Source organism: Saccopteryx bilineata, chromosome 4 (genome assembly GCF_036850765.1).
Source record: "Saccopteryx bilineata isolate mSacBil1 chromosome 4, mSacBil1_pri_phased_curated, whole genome shotgun sequence".
In the NCBI taxonomy this organism is placed as follows: domain Eukaryota; kingdom Metazoa; phylum Chordata; class Mammalia; order Chiroptera; family Emballonuridae; genus Saccopteryx; species Saccopteryx bilineata.
In genome coordinates, this window is record NC_089493.1 from 205782385 (window position 1) to 205800056 (window position 17672).

The window sequence follows — 17672 nt, forward strand, 5'->3', positions numbered from 1 at the left end:
TAGGATTAAAGCTAATGGCCCACCAGTTCTTGGCTCTGTTGTTTCATTACCGTCTGTCCAAATCCAATGTGAACCTGCGTGGGCCAGGCAGCTGTGATGGTGGCTGTGGCTACTGGCTTTATATTTGGTGTAGTCTGTGGCAGGATTCGATACAGATCGGTATGGAGTCACCACCACATTTGAGTGATGGAGTAGAGGATGGGCTGCTGTTATGGGTCCCCATGGCTGTCCTTTTGGGGGCCGTAGTCTGGCTGACTTTTACAGCCATGCGTGAGGAAACTGAGAGCTCTGTGGAAGAGGCTGCTTGGGACCTGCAAACTGAGCAGTGGAAGGAGCTGGAGCAAACGTGGGAGAAAAAGATGCCGACCCTGGAGCTGGAGGAAGTGCTGGAGGAGGAGGCTGACCAGGTTTGCGAGATTTGCCTGGAAATGGAGCAGCTGCTGGAAAAGGAATCACAGGTTCAAGAGTTTCAGCTTGCGGCCCTGACCGGTTGGCTCAGTGGTAGAGCGTCGGCCTGGCGCACGGGGGACCCGGGTTCGATTCCCGGCCAGGGCACATAGGAGAAGCGCCCATTTGCTTCTCCACCCCCCCCTCCTTCCTCTCTGTCTCTCTCTTCCCCTCTCGCAGCCAAGGCTCCATTGGAGCAAAGATGGCCCGGGCACTGGGGATGGCTCCTTGGCCTCTGCCCCAGGTGCTAGAGTGGCTCTGGTCATGGCAGAGTGACGCCCCGGAGGGGCAGAGCATCGCCCCCTGGTGGGCAGAGCGTTGCCCCCTGGTGGGCGTGCCGGGTGGATCCCGGTCGGGCGCATGCGGGAGTCTGTCTGACTGTCTCTCCCCGTTTCCAGCTTCAGAAAGAAAGAAAAAAAAAAGAGTTGCAGCTTGCCTTGGATGTGTGGAGCACCAGCAGTGATGGAGGCCTGGGCTGAGGCTGGGGCTGGGGCTGCAAGGCCCGTGGAGCTGAAGGCGGCAGCAGCCCGGGGTTCAAGCCCGGCAGTGGGAGCTGATGTTTTCAGTTTCTCTTTGGAGGATGAGGAGAAGCGGGCTGGAGTTGCGATCCGTAGTCTCCAGAAGATGAGAGCCCAGCTGAAACGAGTACCTACTACGCACCTGGTACGTCTGCAATTTTGGGACACAGGGGTGAATGCCATCATGCTCTCCGGAGCAGAGATGGAAATGCTGACTGCCATTGCCACGTGCTCCTCTTTGGGACAGTGTAAGACCTGCCAGGATGGCAGGGATGAGGGGGGTGGCTGAGGCCCCATGTGCGTGGACTGATTCCTGGACTACGACCTGAGTGAGCACTGGCTCCTTTGTTGGATGGACTTACGGATTTTGGACAATGTGAGATACCCTGATGGGGGTGGAGGGCGGCTTTGCTGGAGGCTCCCCCTGCCCCGGGAAGCTTTGCCCGTGGCTAGAAGAAAGTCCGAGGACATTTTGCACTTTTGGCAAAGTGCTCAGAGACTGGTAAAGTGTATCTTTGTAATCATTGAAATTGTATGATTTGTCATGTTGTAATTTGTGTAATGTGCCTACTTTTCTTGTGCAGGAATACCTGTGCTTTAGATTGTGAAGCGAGCAAAAGGGGTGGAATTTTGGTCAAGTAAGTTTATAGCCCTGGCCGGTTGGCTCAGTGGTAGAGCGTCGGCCTGGCGTGCGGAAGTCCCGGGGTTTGATTCCTGGCCAGGGCACATAGGAGAAGCGCCCATTTGCTTCTCCACCCCCACCCCCTCCTTCCTCTCTGTCTCTCTCTTCCCCTCCCGCAGCCAAGGCTCCATTGGAGCAAAGATGGCCCGGGCGCTGGGGATGGCTCCTTGGCCTCTGCCCGAGGCGCTGGAGTGGCTCTGGTCGTGGCAGAGCGACGCCCCGGAGGGGCAGAGTATTGCCCCTGGTGGGTGTGCTGGGTGGATCCCAGTCGGGCGCATGCGAGAGTCTGTCTGACTGTCTCTCCCCGTTTCCAGCTTCAGAAAAATACAAAAAAAAAAAAAAAAAAGTAAGTTTATAAATATGATACATAGGTTTGCTCGCTTATAGTTTGCATTGGGTGTGGGGGACAGGTTGTAAGCAGGCAGGGTTGTTATACCCTAAGAGTTAGTTTTAAGACTAAGCCTTTCCCACCCTAAGTGACTTTGTATCAGAGACTTCCTTGTTTGTATATTGGATTAAAGGTTTGGATTTCTACACTATAAAGTGGGGCAGACCGGGAGCTTGCTCTCTCTCGGTTCCTGAGATTAGCCTTAGAGAGGAGAGCAGAGAAAGGCCACATGGAGGAGAGGAGAAGCAGTCAAGACGGTGGAGTGCTGAAGGAGAAGCCAGTTTGTGCAGAGTTTGTGCAGAGAGAAGGAGATGGGGAACAGAGGTGAATAAGGCTGCTGTGGTAGAAACCTTTGATTCTAGGAAACGCGGATGAGTCAGTGGCTTTGGGAGCCCTGAATGGAAAGGTGTTGGTCAAATAAGTTTGTAAACATGATATATATGTTTGCTCGCTTGTGACTTACAATGGGTGTGGGGGACAGGCTATAAGCAGGCCAGGTTGTTGTAGCCTGAGGTTTGGTTTTGGGACTAAGCTTTTCCCCACACCCTTGACTGATTGTATGATCTGGGTGGTGCACTATCATGAGAAATCCAATTATGCCTTGGATGAGTGACTTTGTATCGGAGACTTCCTTGTTTGTATATTGGATTAAGGGATTTTGGTTTTCTACACTATAAAGTGGGACAGACCAGGAGCTTGGACACACAGTTCCTGCTATCACAATTGCAGGGGCTCCCCTGATCCCTTGCCCTTCATGGGAAGAGCTGGTTTTCTGCTTTTCCCTTGTCTTCTTTTGTGGTTTGCCTGTCTTGGTGAGACACCAATAAATAGGATGGCCCCCCATCCTCTGACTCCGCCATTTCTTTATCGTCTGCCCGAATCCAATGGGAACCTGCATGTGAATGGCCACGATGGCGGCTCCTGGCCTTACAAAAGGGAAGTGTTTTCTCACTTTGTGTATTTTCTCACCCGCCCAGTGCAAGCTAGGATTAAAGCTAATGGCCCACTAGTTTTTGGCTCCGTTGTTTCATTACCGTCTGTCCGAATCTAATGTCCGAATCTAACTGCCTGCATGGGCCAGGCGGCTGTGATGGTGGCCGTGGATACTGGCTTTACACTCCATAATCAATCACATCTGACTGAAATACTCCTGAGCTATTGTGACTAGTGAAAATTTTGAAGGACCAATATGACATTTGAGCTGGTAAAACTGTTGGGTTCTTTCACCCACAGCCTGTAATGATAGCTTGATCCCACACAAAGATGTCTTTCCTCCCTTATTTAATTTTACAGGACACTTGTGGTAAAAATAGTAAAGCTCAACGAGCTCAAATATGCATCACATGCATGACATTTTTTTGTCTTTTCTCCATCCAAAAGGGGTGGAGGCTGTTCTGGTGGCCACGGTTAGAAAAGCAGAACTACTGCAGCGAGAGGGGGGACCTGGGCGAAGGAACCATTCAGCTGGAGGCCCACGCACCAGGCGGATTGGGAGCATTTTCGCGGCGGGCGGAGGAGCAGGTGTGTACAACAAGCCTAAGGAAAGAAGTCACGTTTTGGGGAGAAGAGCGCGGACAGCAGGCCAGTTCGCCGTCCCGCAGGCTGCGCCGGCCGAGGACGCCTGAGGCTGGGGCGGAAGAAGTGGCGTCTAGGTCAGCGAAGGGCAAAGGAAGCCGACACTGACCGGGGCGCCTCCCGATCCGGTTCCAAATTATCTAGTGGAAACCGAGTCCAGACCTAAGGCCGATTTCCAGCGACCCCGTCACCCCAGAACCTTCTCCGGCACTTCCGGTGAGAAGCGCAGCGCTTGAGGCTCAGACTTGGCGTCGCAGCGCGCAGGCGCCTCGCGACCGGAGAGGCCGCGGCCGCGGACGGAGGAGGGTGTGAGCCTGGAGAGCCTCCTTCGCGCGTGCGCCGTTCGCTCGCTCCCAGGTCGGGGAAGCGAGCGTGGCGCCGGCCTCGCGCACTCCGGGACTGGGCTCCGGGGCTGCTCTGCGCTCCTCCGCGCAGCGTCGCGTCGGGCCTCGGGACAGCTCCGCGGAGGTGGCGGGGGGTAAGCGCCCCTCCAGACAGACATCTTGGCTTCTCAGCCCCGCTGCCCTGACGGACGCCCTGCCCTGGGGTGTGGGTATGGCCCTCTCTTTCCTCCGGGGCCGAGCGTGGGCGCCGGGCTTGTTCTCCGATCCCCTGAGCGGTTCGGAGCGTCACGAACCTCAGCCCTCGGTCCCCGCGGTAAAGCCTAGAAGGCCGATCAGCCTGGAGGGTCATCTCGGCGGCTTCTGGCTGGGTGCTCTCTACTTGGGTCGCCTGGCGGCTTGACACTGCCGAGGGCGCCCCCCGGGGCCGCGGTGGGGCGGGGAGGAGATGGGGCGCCCCGGGGGGTCTGCCCAGGGGGGTAGGGGCTGCGCCTGCTGTGGGGACCGCCGTTCCCGCGGGGTGGTGGCACTGCCGAGGGCGCCCCGCGGGGGGCGGGGGAAGACGGGGCGCCCCGGGGGGTCTGCCCAGGGGGGGGAGGGGCTGCGCCTGCTGTGGGGACCGCCGTTCCCGCGGGGTGGTGGCACTGCCGAGGGCGCCCCCGGGGCCGCGGTGGGGCGGGGAGGAGATGGGGCGCCCCGGGGGGTCTGCCCACGGGGGGAGGGGCTGCGCCTGCTGTGGGGACCGCCGTTCCCGCGGGGTGGTGGCACTGCCGAGGGCGCCCCCGGGGCCGCGGTGGGGCGGGGAGGAGATGGGGCGCCCCAGGGGGTCTGCCCACGGGGGGAGGGCTGCGCCTGCTGTGGGGACCGCCGTTCCCGCGGGGTGGTGGCACTGCCGAGGGCGCCCCCGGGGCCGCGGGGGGCGGGGAGGAGACGGGGCGCCCCGGGGGGTCTGCCCGCCGGGGGAGGGGCTGCGCCTGCTGTGGGGACCGCCGTTCCCGCGAGGTAGTGGCCTTTGCTCTGGAGGGACTCGACCCCTGCCTGCGAAGCTGTCATCGCCGCGGGTGCCCTTCTAAAGCCCATCCCCTCACCGATCAATTTTCTCATCATCTTAGTCGGAAGGATGCAGTTCCTCCCCACTACCTTTTCTTTGGTACCTTTGAAAAATTCTAAAAGATGACCTAACTTTTCAACGTAACACATTTGCATTACCATGATCACAAATTATTGTATTCCAGGTTAAGGGCGTTTTTGTTAGACTTTTATAAAAAAAAACACCCCATAAATTTGATAACGTAATGTTCTTATTTAACAAAATAGGCAATTTGTCGGTCGAATTAGGTTAACTTATTATTGTGAGCTTGTCGGCTTTTGAATTGGCAGAAGTTTAATGGTTTGATCCAGTAGAAGTATTATGTAATTTTTAGAAATTTTCGCCAATTTTTTCCTTTATTTTTTTCCCTTGAATGTTAAACAGCACGATGTCAAAAAAGTCTAAATATAAAAATGATTAAGGAAAAAAGAATCAACTATAATTCCATTATTTAAAGGTAATCAACCACAGTTAATATTTTTACTTTTTATTCTGAAGCCTTTTTTTCATGGCATTTTCTTAATTAAGATGAGATTTTTAAGAGAAGGTGATTGAAGAAGACTTGATTTGGAGTGGTGAACACAATATACAGATGATGTATTATTGAATTATACCCCTGAAACTTATATAAAATTATATTAACCAGTGTCACCCTAACAAATTCAATTTAAAAAATGAGATTTTTACATACAGTTGGATTGCCTGCTTTTCTTGCTTAAAATTATATTTTAAGCATTTTCCTATGTGTTAAAAAAACTTTATAAACATAATGTTATGGTTTTTTTGATTCCACAAGCAGATATCTTTTGAAATAGTTACATTACAAATAAAGCTTAATTCGTATTTAATTATTCTCAATCATAATATTACATAATATAATGTTATCAGTTTATTAAACCAAATGAGTCTAAGGATCGATTGCTTTACACACTTAAAAATTATTGAAGACTGAGAGAGTTTTGTTTTTCAATGTAGTGTATTTACCAGTTTAGAAATGAAAACTCAGACATTAAAATTTTTTTGTTCATTAAAAGAACAATAAAGCGGCCCTGGCTGATTGGGCTCAGTGGTAGAGCAAGTGGAAGTCCTGGGTTTCATTCCCAGTCAGGGCACACAGGAGAAGCCACCACTGCTTCTCCTCCCTTCCACCTCTCTTTCTCTCTCTTTCCCACCTGAAGCTGTGGCTTGAATGATTCCAGCAAAGTTGGCCCCAGCCGCTAAGAATGGCTCCATGGCCTCTCAGGCACTGAAATAGTTCAGTTGCCAGCAGTGGAGCAGCAGCCCAGACAGGCAGAGCATCACCTCCAGAGGGCTTCCCGGGTGGGTATCAGTCGAGGTACCTGTGGGAGACTGTCTCTGCCTCCCCACTTCTCAATAATAATAATAATAATAAAGCCATTATATATTAAGTATTATTAAAAAATAATTATATATATTTGATTGATTGATTTTAGAGAAACAGAGAGGAAGGGAGAAAGGGATAGAGAGAGAGGAACATTCATTGGTCCCTTCCCATAGGTGCCCTGACTGAGGATCGAACTGCTACAGCCTTGGGGTTTCAACAGTGCTCTACTGAGCAACAGGCCAGGGAAAATTATGGTATATATATATTTTTAATTTAGTGAGAGAGGTGACATTGTTTTACATTTTTGCATATCACTTTAATGTTTGGCTTAATAGAAAGCTAGATTCTTAGATATTTGCTTCTCTGTTCAATCTGGTGTGCTATCTTGTTGAGGTTGAAGCATGTTAGGACAATCTAGCCTTGACAGGTAGATATTTGGGAAGGGAGTACCTCACTGAACCCCTAAAAAGCTCTTGGAGACTTCCCAGGGTCCTCAGACCCCAGTATGAGAAAGCTGACTTAATCAGTCTTGTATTGATGAGTTTTTAGGTTCTTTGCAGTTTTACACTATTACAAATATCGCAACAATGAAAGTTCTTTGTGATGTGTTCTTGTGCACCAGTGCTAGTATTTCCGTATGGTAGAATTGCTAGGTAATAGATTATGTACTTTTTTTTTTTTTAAGAGAAAAGGAGAGAGACAGATAGAGAGAGAGATGAGAGGTATCAGTTCTTTGTTGTGGCACCTTAGTTGTTCATTGATTGCTTTCTCATATGTGCCTTGACTGGGAGGCTCCAACAGAGTGAGTGACCCCTTGCTCAAGCCAGCGACCTTGGACTCAAGCCAGCAACCTTGGGCTTTGAGCCAGCAACCTTTGAGCTTAAGCCAGCAACCATGGGGTCATGTCTTATGATCCCATGCTTAAGCTGGCGACCTTGGGGTTTCCAACCTGGGTCCTTGGCATTGCAGGCTGACGCTCCATCCACTGTGACCCTACCTGGTCAAGCGAGTATGTACTTTTAAAAAAGTTTTAATAGCAATAAACATTACTTTTGATGTCTACATAATTTTAGGCTGTGTTTCAGTAAATGATTTGGTGAAATATTTTTGTTTGGACTGTTTTCTTAAATTTCAAAAAGAGAATTTAGATCAAATGTTAGGAATCTTTTTGAGGCTGTTGGAACATACATATTGTTACATTGTTCCCCTGAAAGAGTGTACCAGTTTACTTCTTAGTGTCTGAGATGCTCTTTTCACATACCTGTAGCTACATTGAATACTTTTATTATTAAAAAATTATGTTCTGATTTAATAGGCAACAAATGGTATGTTTTAATTCACATTATTTTGATAATACAGACTGTATTGAACATTTTTTTCTGAAACTTACTAGTTGTTTGTTCATGTTAATTGCCCATTTATACTAGTACAGTGTCCAAGTGTTTCACAGATTTTTATTATTTTTTTATATTGTAAGGATATATGCTACAATATTTTTGAAAAAGACAAATTTATCTTCCTTTTTTCCTGTTTACAAAAATATTGTAGTACATTTTTGTAAGTAAAATACGATAGAGACATATAATGTAGATGTAAAAGGCTTACATAGTCTCAGATAGATGCCAATATTAATAGTTTGGCAGTTGTACCTCTCTGTATTTTTTTCCTGTGCCTTTGCTATTACTTTTTTTTACAGTATATTTTAAAAATGGGTTTGTAGTAAGCTTGAAGTTTTGCAATCTGCTTTTTTGTCATTTAACATTATATATTGGATGTTTTTCTGTAGAAGTACATAAAACTTTGGACAGAATTTTATCCAGATGGCTTTAGGAATACTAATTGTGATCTTCAGTTATCTGATATTAGTCTCTTATCCCCTTGTATATATTTTTCTTAGGTGGTCTCTTGCTCCCAATTCCTAAATCTTTATCTCAGATTTCTCTCCTGCAGTCCAGATTCTTATATTGAACTGCCTGTTGGACCTCTCCCCCAGGATGGTTCTCAAGGAACATCAAACAACAGTCCAAAAGTGAATTCCTGCTTCCACTCAGACCTACACCTCTTTGTATCCCTATCAGGGGCAGCGGTAGCGTCTGCACACTCACTCACAGTGGAAACTTGGCAGGAGCTCTAGCATTTTCCCTTGCTTTCACTTTCCAATAGTTTCTACTCTTTAGCCACTTTTATGTCTGTCTCCTTTCCATCTGCAAGCCCATTTCAAGCCCTCAACATCTGTCACTTTAACCATTTTAGGAGTCTGTTTTGTTGATTTTCTAATTAATTTTCTATGTTACTGCCAATTTTAAATCTTTTTTTGTGTGTGTGGCAGAGACAGAGTCAGAGAGAAGGACAGATAGGGACAAACAGGAAGGGAGAGAGATGAGAAACATCAGTTCTTCGTTGCGGTTCCTTAGTTGCTTATTGATTGATTTCTCATGATTGCTCTCTCATATGTGCCTTGACCGGGGGTTGGGGGAGGTGGGCAGGGGGCGGGCTACAGCAGACCAGGTGACAACCTAGCTCAAGCCAGTGACCTTGGGCTCAAGCTGGTGAGCCTCACTTAAACCAGATGAGCCCGTGCTCAAGCTGGTGACCCTGGGGTTTCGAACCTGGGTTCTCCATGTCCCAGTCTGATGCTCTATCCACTGCGCCACCACCTGGTCAGGCTGAGGTGCAATTGGTGAACAACTAAAGTGCTGCTACAGGTTTGTACATCTCATCTCTCTCCCTTCCTGTCTGTCTGTCTGTCTTTCTGTCTCAGGGGAAAAAATATTTTATTTACTGATTTTAGAGAGAGAAAGAAGGGGGAGGGGAGAGTAGGAAGCATCAACTCATAATAGTTGCTTCTCATATGTGCTTTGACCCAGTAAGCCCAGGGTTTCCACCCAGTAACCTCAGCATTCCAGGTTGATGCTTTATCCAGTGCACCACCACAGGTCAGGCTGTGCTTTATTCTTTATACATCCTATATTCTGAGTTCCTTTACTAATTTTTACTATTATATTGATGTTTAATATAATGTTTATGTTTAACAAAGGATACCTGTACATAATTTAAAGAGTTAATACTACAAGACTTATAATGAAAAATAATAGTCCTCTGCTCCAGTCCTTCTCTCCCCTGCATCCCATTGTGCAGAAGTACCTTTCTCCATCAGCATTTCTCTCAGAAGCACAAAATACAGAAAATGATTTTAGTAGCTATTTTCTTAATTCCCCCAAGGATGAGGGGGGATATATATAACTGTTGTGAACTAGCATGACTAGTGATTCCAGGTCCCGAGTGGGAATGGCACGGAATTAAGAGAATATGTTTAAAGAATTAAAGAATGTGTTCGGGAGGGCTCTACAATTGCTGCTGGCAAGAAGAGTGCTTGCTCAAAAACACATCTTGCTTTATTTATAGAGCAAAGTGGGCCATTAGCAAATCAGTGAGATCTCTGATCACATTTCCAAAGCAACTCAAGAATTTTTACCAAGTGCAGAAAACCCCCACCATACATAACATCTTAACTTCAGAAAACAGGACAGAAGAAACTTGCCTCTAGTCTTTCTGGGGGACATGGGGGTAGGATGAATATCAGCTAAGATGGAGGTGTGGGGAAAGGCTTAGCCTTTTGCAGCTTAATCAGGCAAGTGAGGTAGGGGGTTGGGCAGACTGTCAGCTGCCCAGGGATTCGAACGTAGGTTCTCTATGTCCCAATGTGATCCTCTGTCCACTGCGCCACTGCCTGGTCAGGTTACACGTTTCTTTATTCTACACTTACACTTGATTGCTAGCTTAGCTGAGTATAGAATTCTAGGTTGTTAATAATTTACTTTTAGAATTTTGGAAACATGGTTCCATTGTTTTCTAGCTTCTAGTGTTGCTGTCAAGAAGTCTGCCTTCAAAATGATAGTCATTCCTTTGTATGTGACCTGTTATTTCTCTCTGGGGCTTTTATATTTATTCACTAAGTATCTATTAAGCATTTTATGTGGGAGGTACTAGTCATATAGAGTTGCCAAAAATAACATGATCCCTACCTCATGGAGCTTAAATTTACAGAGGGAATTGTTCTAGATGGTAAACAACAAATATAATAAATATACAAAATGTCAGAAGGTTGTTAAGTAAATAAGTGCTTTAGAAAAGAGAAAAAGGAGAGCAGGATGGGATGGGGTGGACAGGAGTGTTGGAGAAAGGAACGGTGAGGGATGCAGATTACTGTATGAAATGGTGTGATCTTCCCTTAAACTATTTAGGTATTCTAAAATTTCGTAATGATATGGCTTGGTAAGTGGTTTTTTTAATTCATTGTGTTTGGGCCTAAATGGGCCCTTTCCACCTAGGAACCTTATCTTTCAATACTGTATAGGGCTTTTTATTTGACACCTTCTTCCTTCCCCCCAACCGTACACTTTCTTTCTGGACTCCTTGTAATTTGAATATTAGACCTTATTAGATTGATTCTCTAATTTTCTAATCTTTTATGCAATTCTCTATCCCTTTTTGTTTTACTTCCTAGAATAATTTTCTCAACTTTATTTTCCAGTGATTACTTTTCTAAAATAATTTTTAAATTTAGAACAGTTTTAGATTTACAGGATTATTGCACAGATGGTACAGAGTTCCCATATGCCCCATACCACATTTCTCTATTATTACATGTTCCATTAATATAGTACATTTATCATTATTAACGAACCACTATTAAACATTATTATTATCTAAAGTCTATATGTTATTCACATTTCCTCATTTTCTTTCTAATAGACTTCTTTTTTTGTGAGAGAGAGACATGAAAGGAGAGAGGTGTGGGGGAGAGTAAGAAGCACCAGCTGTAGTTGCTTTCAGTTTAGTGTGCATTGATTGCTTCTTGTACATTACTTGACTGGGGATCAGACCTTGGGCTCAAGCTGAGCCAATATTGCCTTGCTCAAGCTGAGCCAATATTGCCTTGCTCAAGCCAGCAAACTCTGGGCTCAAACTGGCAACCTTTGGAATCATGTGGGCAATCTCCCTCAAGCCAGTGACCCTATGCTTGAGTTGACAAGCCTGTGTTTAAGCTCATGCCCATGCTCAAGCTGGCGACCTCAGGGTTTTGAACCAACATCCTCAGTGTTCCAGATCAACACTTAACCCACTGTGCCACCACTGGTCAGACTTCCTAATAGACTATTTCTGTTCCAGGATGCCACTTGACACTGTCTCCTTAGGCTCCTCATGGTTGTGATAGTTTCTCAGACATAATTTGTTTTTGATCATCTTGACAGTTTTGAGGGTTACTAATCATTTTCTTTGTAGAATGTCAACTAGGATTTGTCTGATATTTTTCTCATGATTAGATTGTGCTAATATGTTTTGGGAGGAAGACAGCAGAGATAAAGTGCCATTCTCGTCACAGCATACCAAGGGTGCATGATATTGACATGACTTACCACTGTTGATCCTAACTTTGATCTCTGGGCTTGAGGTAGTGTTTGTCAGTTTTCTCTACTGTGAAATTATTTTCCATACTGGACTCTTTAGCAAGTCACTGTGTGTAGCACACACTCGAGTGGTGAGTTATGTTCCACTTCCTTAAGAACAAAGTATCAACATAAATTATTTGGAAACAATGCATGGGAGATTTGTCTTTTACCCCGTTTATTTATTTAGTCATTTATCTCAATTTTTTTTTTAATGCTTTAGATCGTAATCCAGTATTACTTTATTTTATTGTTCGAATGTTCCAGCTCTGGCCTTTGGGAGCTCTTTCAGTGGGCTCCTGTATCCCCTTGACATACTTTCTACATTATTTTTTTTTCTTTTTTTAGATTTTATTTATTTATTTATTTATTTGCAAGCAAGAGACAGGAAGGGAGAGAGATGAGAAGCATTAACTCATAGTTGTGGCACCTTAGTTGTTCATTGATTACTTTCTCATGTGTGCCTTAACCCAGAGGCTCCAGCCAAACCAGTGACCACTTGCTTAAGCCAGCAACCTTGAGCCTCAAGCCAGGTGAACCTCCGCTCAAGCCAGATGAGCCCGCACTCAAGCCGGCAACCTCGGGGTTTTGAACCAGGGTCCTCTGCGTCCCAGGCTGAAACTCCATCCCATGCGCCACCACCAGGCCAGGCTTTATTTATTGATTTTTACAGAGAGAGGAGAGAGGGAGGGAGAAGTATCAACTCATAGTTGCTTCACTTTAGTTTATTGATTGCTTGTAGTATGTGCCTTGACTGGGCAAGCCCAGAATTTTGAACTGGCGACCTCAACATTCCAGGTCAGCACTTTATCCACTGCACCACCACAGCTCAGATGGCTTCCTACATTCTGTGTATATATGTGCACACACATGTATTTGTGCTTTACTGCTTTCTGGCATTATAAAATGCTCCATGCTCATTTTGCAGATTTCCTGCCTCAATCATAGAATCGGCCATTTCTCAGAGGAGCGTTGATTCCTTTTGTTGTAGAAAACAAAATCTGGGCACTAAATGTGCTTGTTGCCACTGAACTATCTTGTTTCTAGGCCCTCTCAGTTGACAGTGCAAGATCTATCTATCCATCTACCATATTTCCCCATGTATAAGACGTACCTTAATTTTGGGGTCTGAAATTTGAAAAAAAAAAAAAAGTATTACATAAAGTTATTGGACTCAAGTTTTTTTTATTTTTTTTAATTTTTATTTTGTATTTTTCTGAAGCTGGAAATGGGGAGAGACAGTCAGACTCCCGCATGCACCCGACTGGGATCCACCCGGCAAGCCCACCAGGGGCGACGCTCTGCCGCGACCAGAGCCACTCTAGCGCTGTACTATAAAGTTTTATTGGGTATTGACAAAGGGTTAATGACTTGTATTCACTATTACAGTATCATACAAAATAGTTTTACCACCCTAAAAACCCACTGTAGATTTTATTAGTCTGGCTTCTTTCATTTAGCAATAAGCACTTAAGATTTATCTATTTCTTTTTGTGACGTTGATAGCTCATTTATTTATATCACTGAATAATTTATTGAATAATAATGGTTGTACTACCATTTATTTATTCGCTTACTAAAGGGCATCTTGGATACTGCCAAATGTTAGCAATTATGAACAGAGCTCTGTAAACATTCAAGTTTTTGTAGAACATAAGTCTTTAAATCAGTTGAGTAAATACTTAGTAGTATGATTTCTGGATCATGTAGTAAGACTGTTTAGTTTTATAAGTAACTGCAAACTGTCTTCTAAAATGGCTGTAACATTTGCCTTTCCACCAGCAATAAATGAGAGTTCCTGTTGTTCAGCATCCTTGAAGCATTTGGTATTGTCAGATTTTTGGGTTTTAGCCATTGTAATAGATGTGAAACCATATCTCATTGTTTCAGTTTGCAGTTCCCTGAAGACAAAAGATGTTGAATGTTTTCTTCGTATGTTAATTTGTGATCTGTATATCTTTGGTGAGGTATTTTACTTATTTCCTGATTAGATTTTTTATTTTCTAATTTGTATTTTAAGAGTTATTTGTAGGTTTTAGATAAAAGTCCTTCATCAGATAAGTGTTTTGCAAGTATTATCTCCCGTACTGTGGCTTGCCTTCTCGTTCTCTTAAACAGTGTCTTTTCAGGGCAGATTAAATAAAATTTACCAGTATTTATTACCTACCAATAATATGTACCAATATTATTACCAAAATAAAATTTACCAGTATTTCATGGATCATGGCATTGGTATTATATTTAAAAACTTACCACCAAACCCAAAGTTACGTAGCTTTTTCTCTTGTTTTCTTCAAGAAGTTTTCTAATACTGCATTTTACATTTAGGTATATTATCCATTTTAAATACATTTTTAGTGTAAAGTATAAGATCTATATTTAGGTTCATATTGTTGCATAGGGATGCCCAGTTTTCTCGGCACCCCTTGTTGAAAAGACTGTTCTTTTTCCTTTGAATTGCTTTTGCTCCTTTGTCAAAGATAAGTTGACTACATATACTTGTTTGGGTCTGTTTCTGGGCTCCCTGTAGTGTTTTATTGATACATGTTTTATGTGTTTGTTTGTTTGTTTTTTGCCAATACCACATTGCCTTGATTGTAGTAGCTATGTTTTTTTGTTTTTGTATTTTTCTGAAGTGAGAAGCGGAGAGGCAGAGAGACAGATTCCTGCATGCACCTGACCAGGATCCACCTGGCATGCCCACTAGGGGGTGATGCTCTGGTCATCTGGAGTGTTTGTTGCTCTGTTGCAACTGGAGCTATTCTAGCACCTGAGGTAGAGGCCATGGAGCCATCCTCAGCGCCCTGACCAACTTTGCTTCAATAGAGCCTTGGCTGCAAGAGGGGAAGAGAGAAACAGAGAGAAAGAAGAAAGTGAAGGGGGGGAAGCAGATGGTCACTTTTCCTGTGTGCCCTGGCCAGGAATCGAACCTGGGATCTCCACACACCGGGCTGACGCTCAAGAGCTAAGCTAGCTGGCCAGGGCCTACAGTAGCTATGTTTTAAGTCTTAAAATTGCAGAGTGTGAGTCCAACCACTTTGTTCTTCTTTTAAAGTATTGTGTTGGCTATTTTAGGTCTTTTGCCTTTTCTATATATACTTTTGAAGCAGTTTCCTGATTCTTACAGAATTGCTGGGATTTTGATTGAGATTGCATTGAATCGAGAGATTAAGTTGGGAAGGACTACCATCTTAATATTGAGTCTTCCTATCCATGATCATGGAGTATATCTTCATTTATTTAGATCTTCTTTGATTGATTTCTTTAATCAGCATTTTGTAGTCTTCCACATATTGGTCCTGTATATATTATGTTAAATATATACCTGTTTCATTTTTTTCATTTTAAAACCATATTTATTTTTCAATTAATGTTGATATACATTATTATATTATTTTCAGGTGTATAACCCCAGTGACTAACTTCCTAAGTGATATCACAATAAATCTTGCACCAATCTGACACCATACATAGTTATTAGAATATTATTGACCATATTTCCTCTGCTGTACTGTACATCCCCGTGACTATTCTGTAACAACCAATTTGTATTTAATCCCTTCACCTTTTCCACCCACCCACCAACTCTCCTATCTGACAATTATCAAAATGTTCTCTATCTAGGAGTATGTTTCTGTTTTGCTTGTTTATTTTTTAGATTCAATTGTTGATAGATATGTATTGCCATTTTATTGTTCATATATTTGATTTTTTTTTTCCTTCATAGAAAGACCCTTTAACATTTCATGTAACACTGGTTTGGTATTGATGAACTCCTTTATTAGTTCTTTTTGTCTGGAAGCTGTCTGTCCTTCAGTTCTAAATGATCATTTCCTAGGTAGAGTAATCTTGGTTGTACGTCCTTGCTTTTCATCATTTTTGAATATTTATTGCCACTACTTTCTGGCCTGTAAAGTTTCTGTTGAGAAATAAGCAGTCTTATGGGAGCTCCCTTGTAGGTAACTAACCTCTTTTCTCTTGCTGCTTTTAAGATTCTTTCTTTGTCTTTAACCTTTTGTATTTTAATTATGTTGTGTTTTGGTATGGGCCTCTTATGGTTCATCTTGTTTGAAACTCTCTGAGCTTCCTGGACTTGTATGTCCATTTCTTTTACCAAGTTAGAGAAGTTTTCTCTCATTTTTTCAAATAGGTTTTCAGTTTCTTGTTCTGTCTCCTCCCTCTGGCACCCCCATGATGCAAATGTTGGTATACCTGAAGTTTTCCTAGAGGCTCCTTAGACTACCTTAATATTTTTTGGACTCTTTTTCTTTCTGCTGTTCTGATTGGGTGTTTTTTGCTTCTTTATATTCCAGATTACTGATTTCATTCTCAGCTTCATCTATTCTACTGTCGATTTCCTGTAAATTATTCTTCGTTTCAGACTGGTCCTATTTTATGCTGTTGAAGTTCTCACTAAGTTCACTGAGCATCCTGATAACCAGTGTTTTGAACTCTGCATCTAGTAGGTTGTCTCCATTTTGTTTAGGTCTTTATCTAGAGTTTTGTTCTCTTCTCTAATTTGGGACATGTTTCTTTGTCTTCAAATTTTGTCAGCCTCCCCGAGTTTGTTCCTATTTTTAGGAAAATTAGATATAGCTGCTGCATCTCCCAGGCTTGGTAGAGTGGCCTAACATAGTAGATATACTGTAGGGTCCAGTGGCATAGCCTCCCCAGTCACCCAAGTTAGGCACTTGAAGTACGCCCTTCCCCCATGTAGGCTGTGTACACCCTTCTGTTAGAGTTGTCTTGATTGCTGTTGGCATATCAATGAAAGGGATTTACCCATAGGCCAGTCAGCTGCAAGGACTGACTCTGACTACTAACCACCAACCTCCAACCACTGTGGAGGATCAACTGTGCAGAGGCTCACCCCACAGAGCAGGACTTGCTTCAGCAGGGCTCTGGTGCCCACCAACTCTGCCCCTTGAGTAGGTCACTTATGGAGGTAGTTGGGGAGTAGCACTTTGAGGTGGTCAACCCACCACTTGTGTTCTGCCTGGGGCCACCCAGCATGAGCTACAAAGTGACCTGTAGATGGCTGCAACTTGTGCTGGGCTTGGAGGTGCCCAGGCAAGGCCAAGCTGTGAACCAAGGCTGGCTACTGCCATGCCAGGCCAGGGGCTATTTAGTGAGAGGTACAGGGCATGCTGAGGCCAGATGCTGCATATTTGAGAGATTTTAGGAAAATCTGAAGCATGAGCTAAGATAGGCCATTCCTATGGAAACAGCTTGGGCCTCAGGGAATCACCAGGGCAGGGCAAACAGTGCAAGCCAGGCTGATGGAGCTTCAGCTATGGCACCCTTCTGCAGCTCTGTGAGGGGAGGGCTCATCAAAGGAACAGTGGCCTCTGCTAGCACTTCTGTCTGAGAGAAATCTGTCCCCCCAGCTCTCATCCTGATACTAGAAAACTCAGTTCCTCCCCTTTGTCTCTGGTGCCTTTTGAACTGCTGCCCCAGTGTTGGAGTTCAAGAGAGAGAGAGTTCAAGTAAGTCTCAGTAAGTCCATGCACAGGCACTTCCAAAGGAACTACTTGAGACTCTCTCAGTTCTCATTCCTCCTCAGTCCCCACTGGTTTTACAGCCAGAATTTGTGGGGACTTCTCTTCCTGGCTGGCACTGGAACCCTGGGATAGGGAGCCTGGTGTTAGGCTGGGACCCCTTGCTTCTTAGGGGAGACCTCCACAGCCAGCCAAGATATATATTTCTTCCAATTTTTATCCGCTACACTTGGGTGTGGGAACCAGCCCTTCTGCATCTCCTCCCCTCAAGTCTCGATGTGGCTTTCTCTTTAATTCCCTAGTTGTAGGACCTCCATTCAGCCAGATTTGAGGTAGGT

At 44.6% G+C, this 17672-nt stretch overlaps 1 protein-coding gene across 6 annotated transcripts in view; it reads left to right on the plus strand.

The window, feature by feature from the left end:
- Window positions 1-3535: 3535 nt before the first annotated feature.
- The window catches only part of ZFYVE16 (zinc finger FYVE-type containing 16), a 58779-nt gene continuing 44642 nt past the window's right edge, over window positions 3536-17672 (plus strand). For 2 of the 6 annotated variants that reach the window (XM_066273663.1, XM_066273668.1), the window contains exon 1: window positions 3936-4088. The gene's annotated coding sequence lies outside the window, so the exon portion shown is untranslated. The other 4 variants (XM_066273667.1, XM_066273666.1, XM_066273664.1 and 1 more) reach the window with 4 other exon arrangements.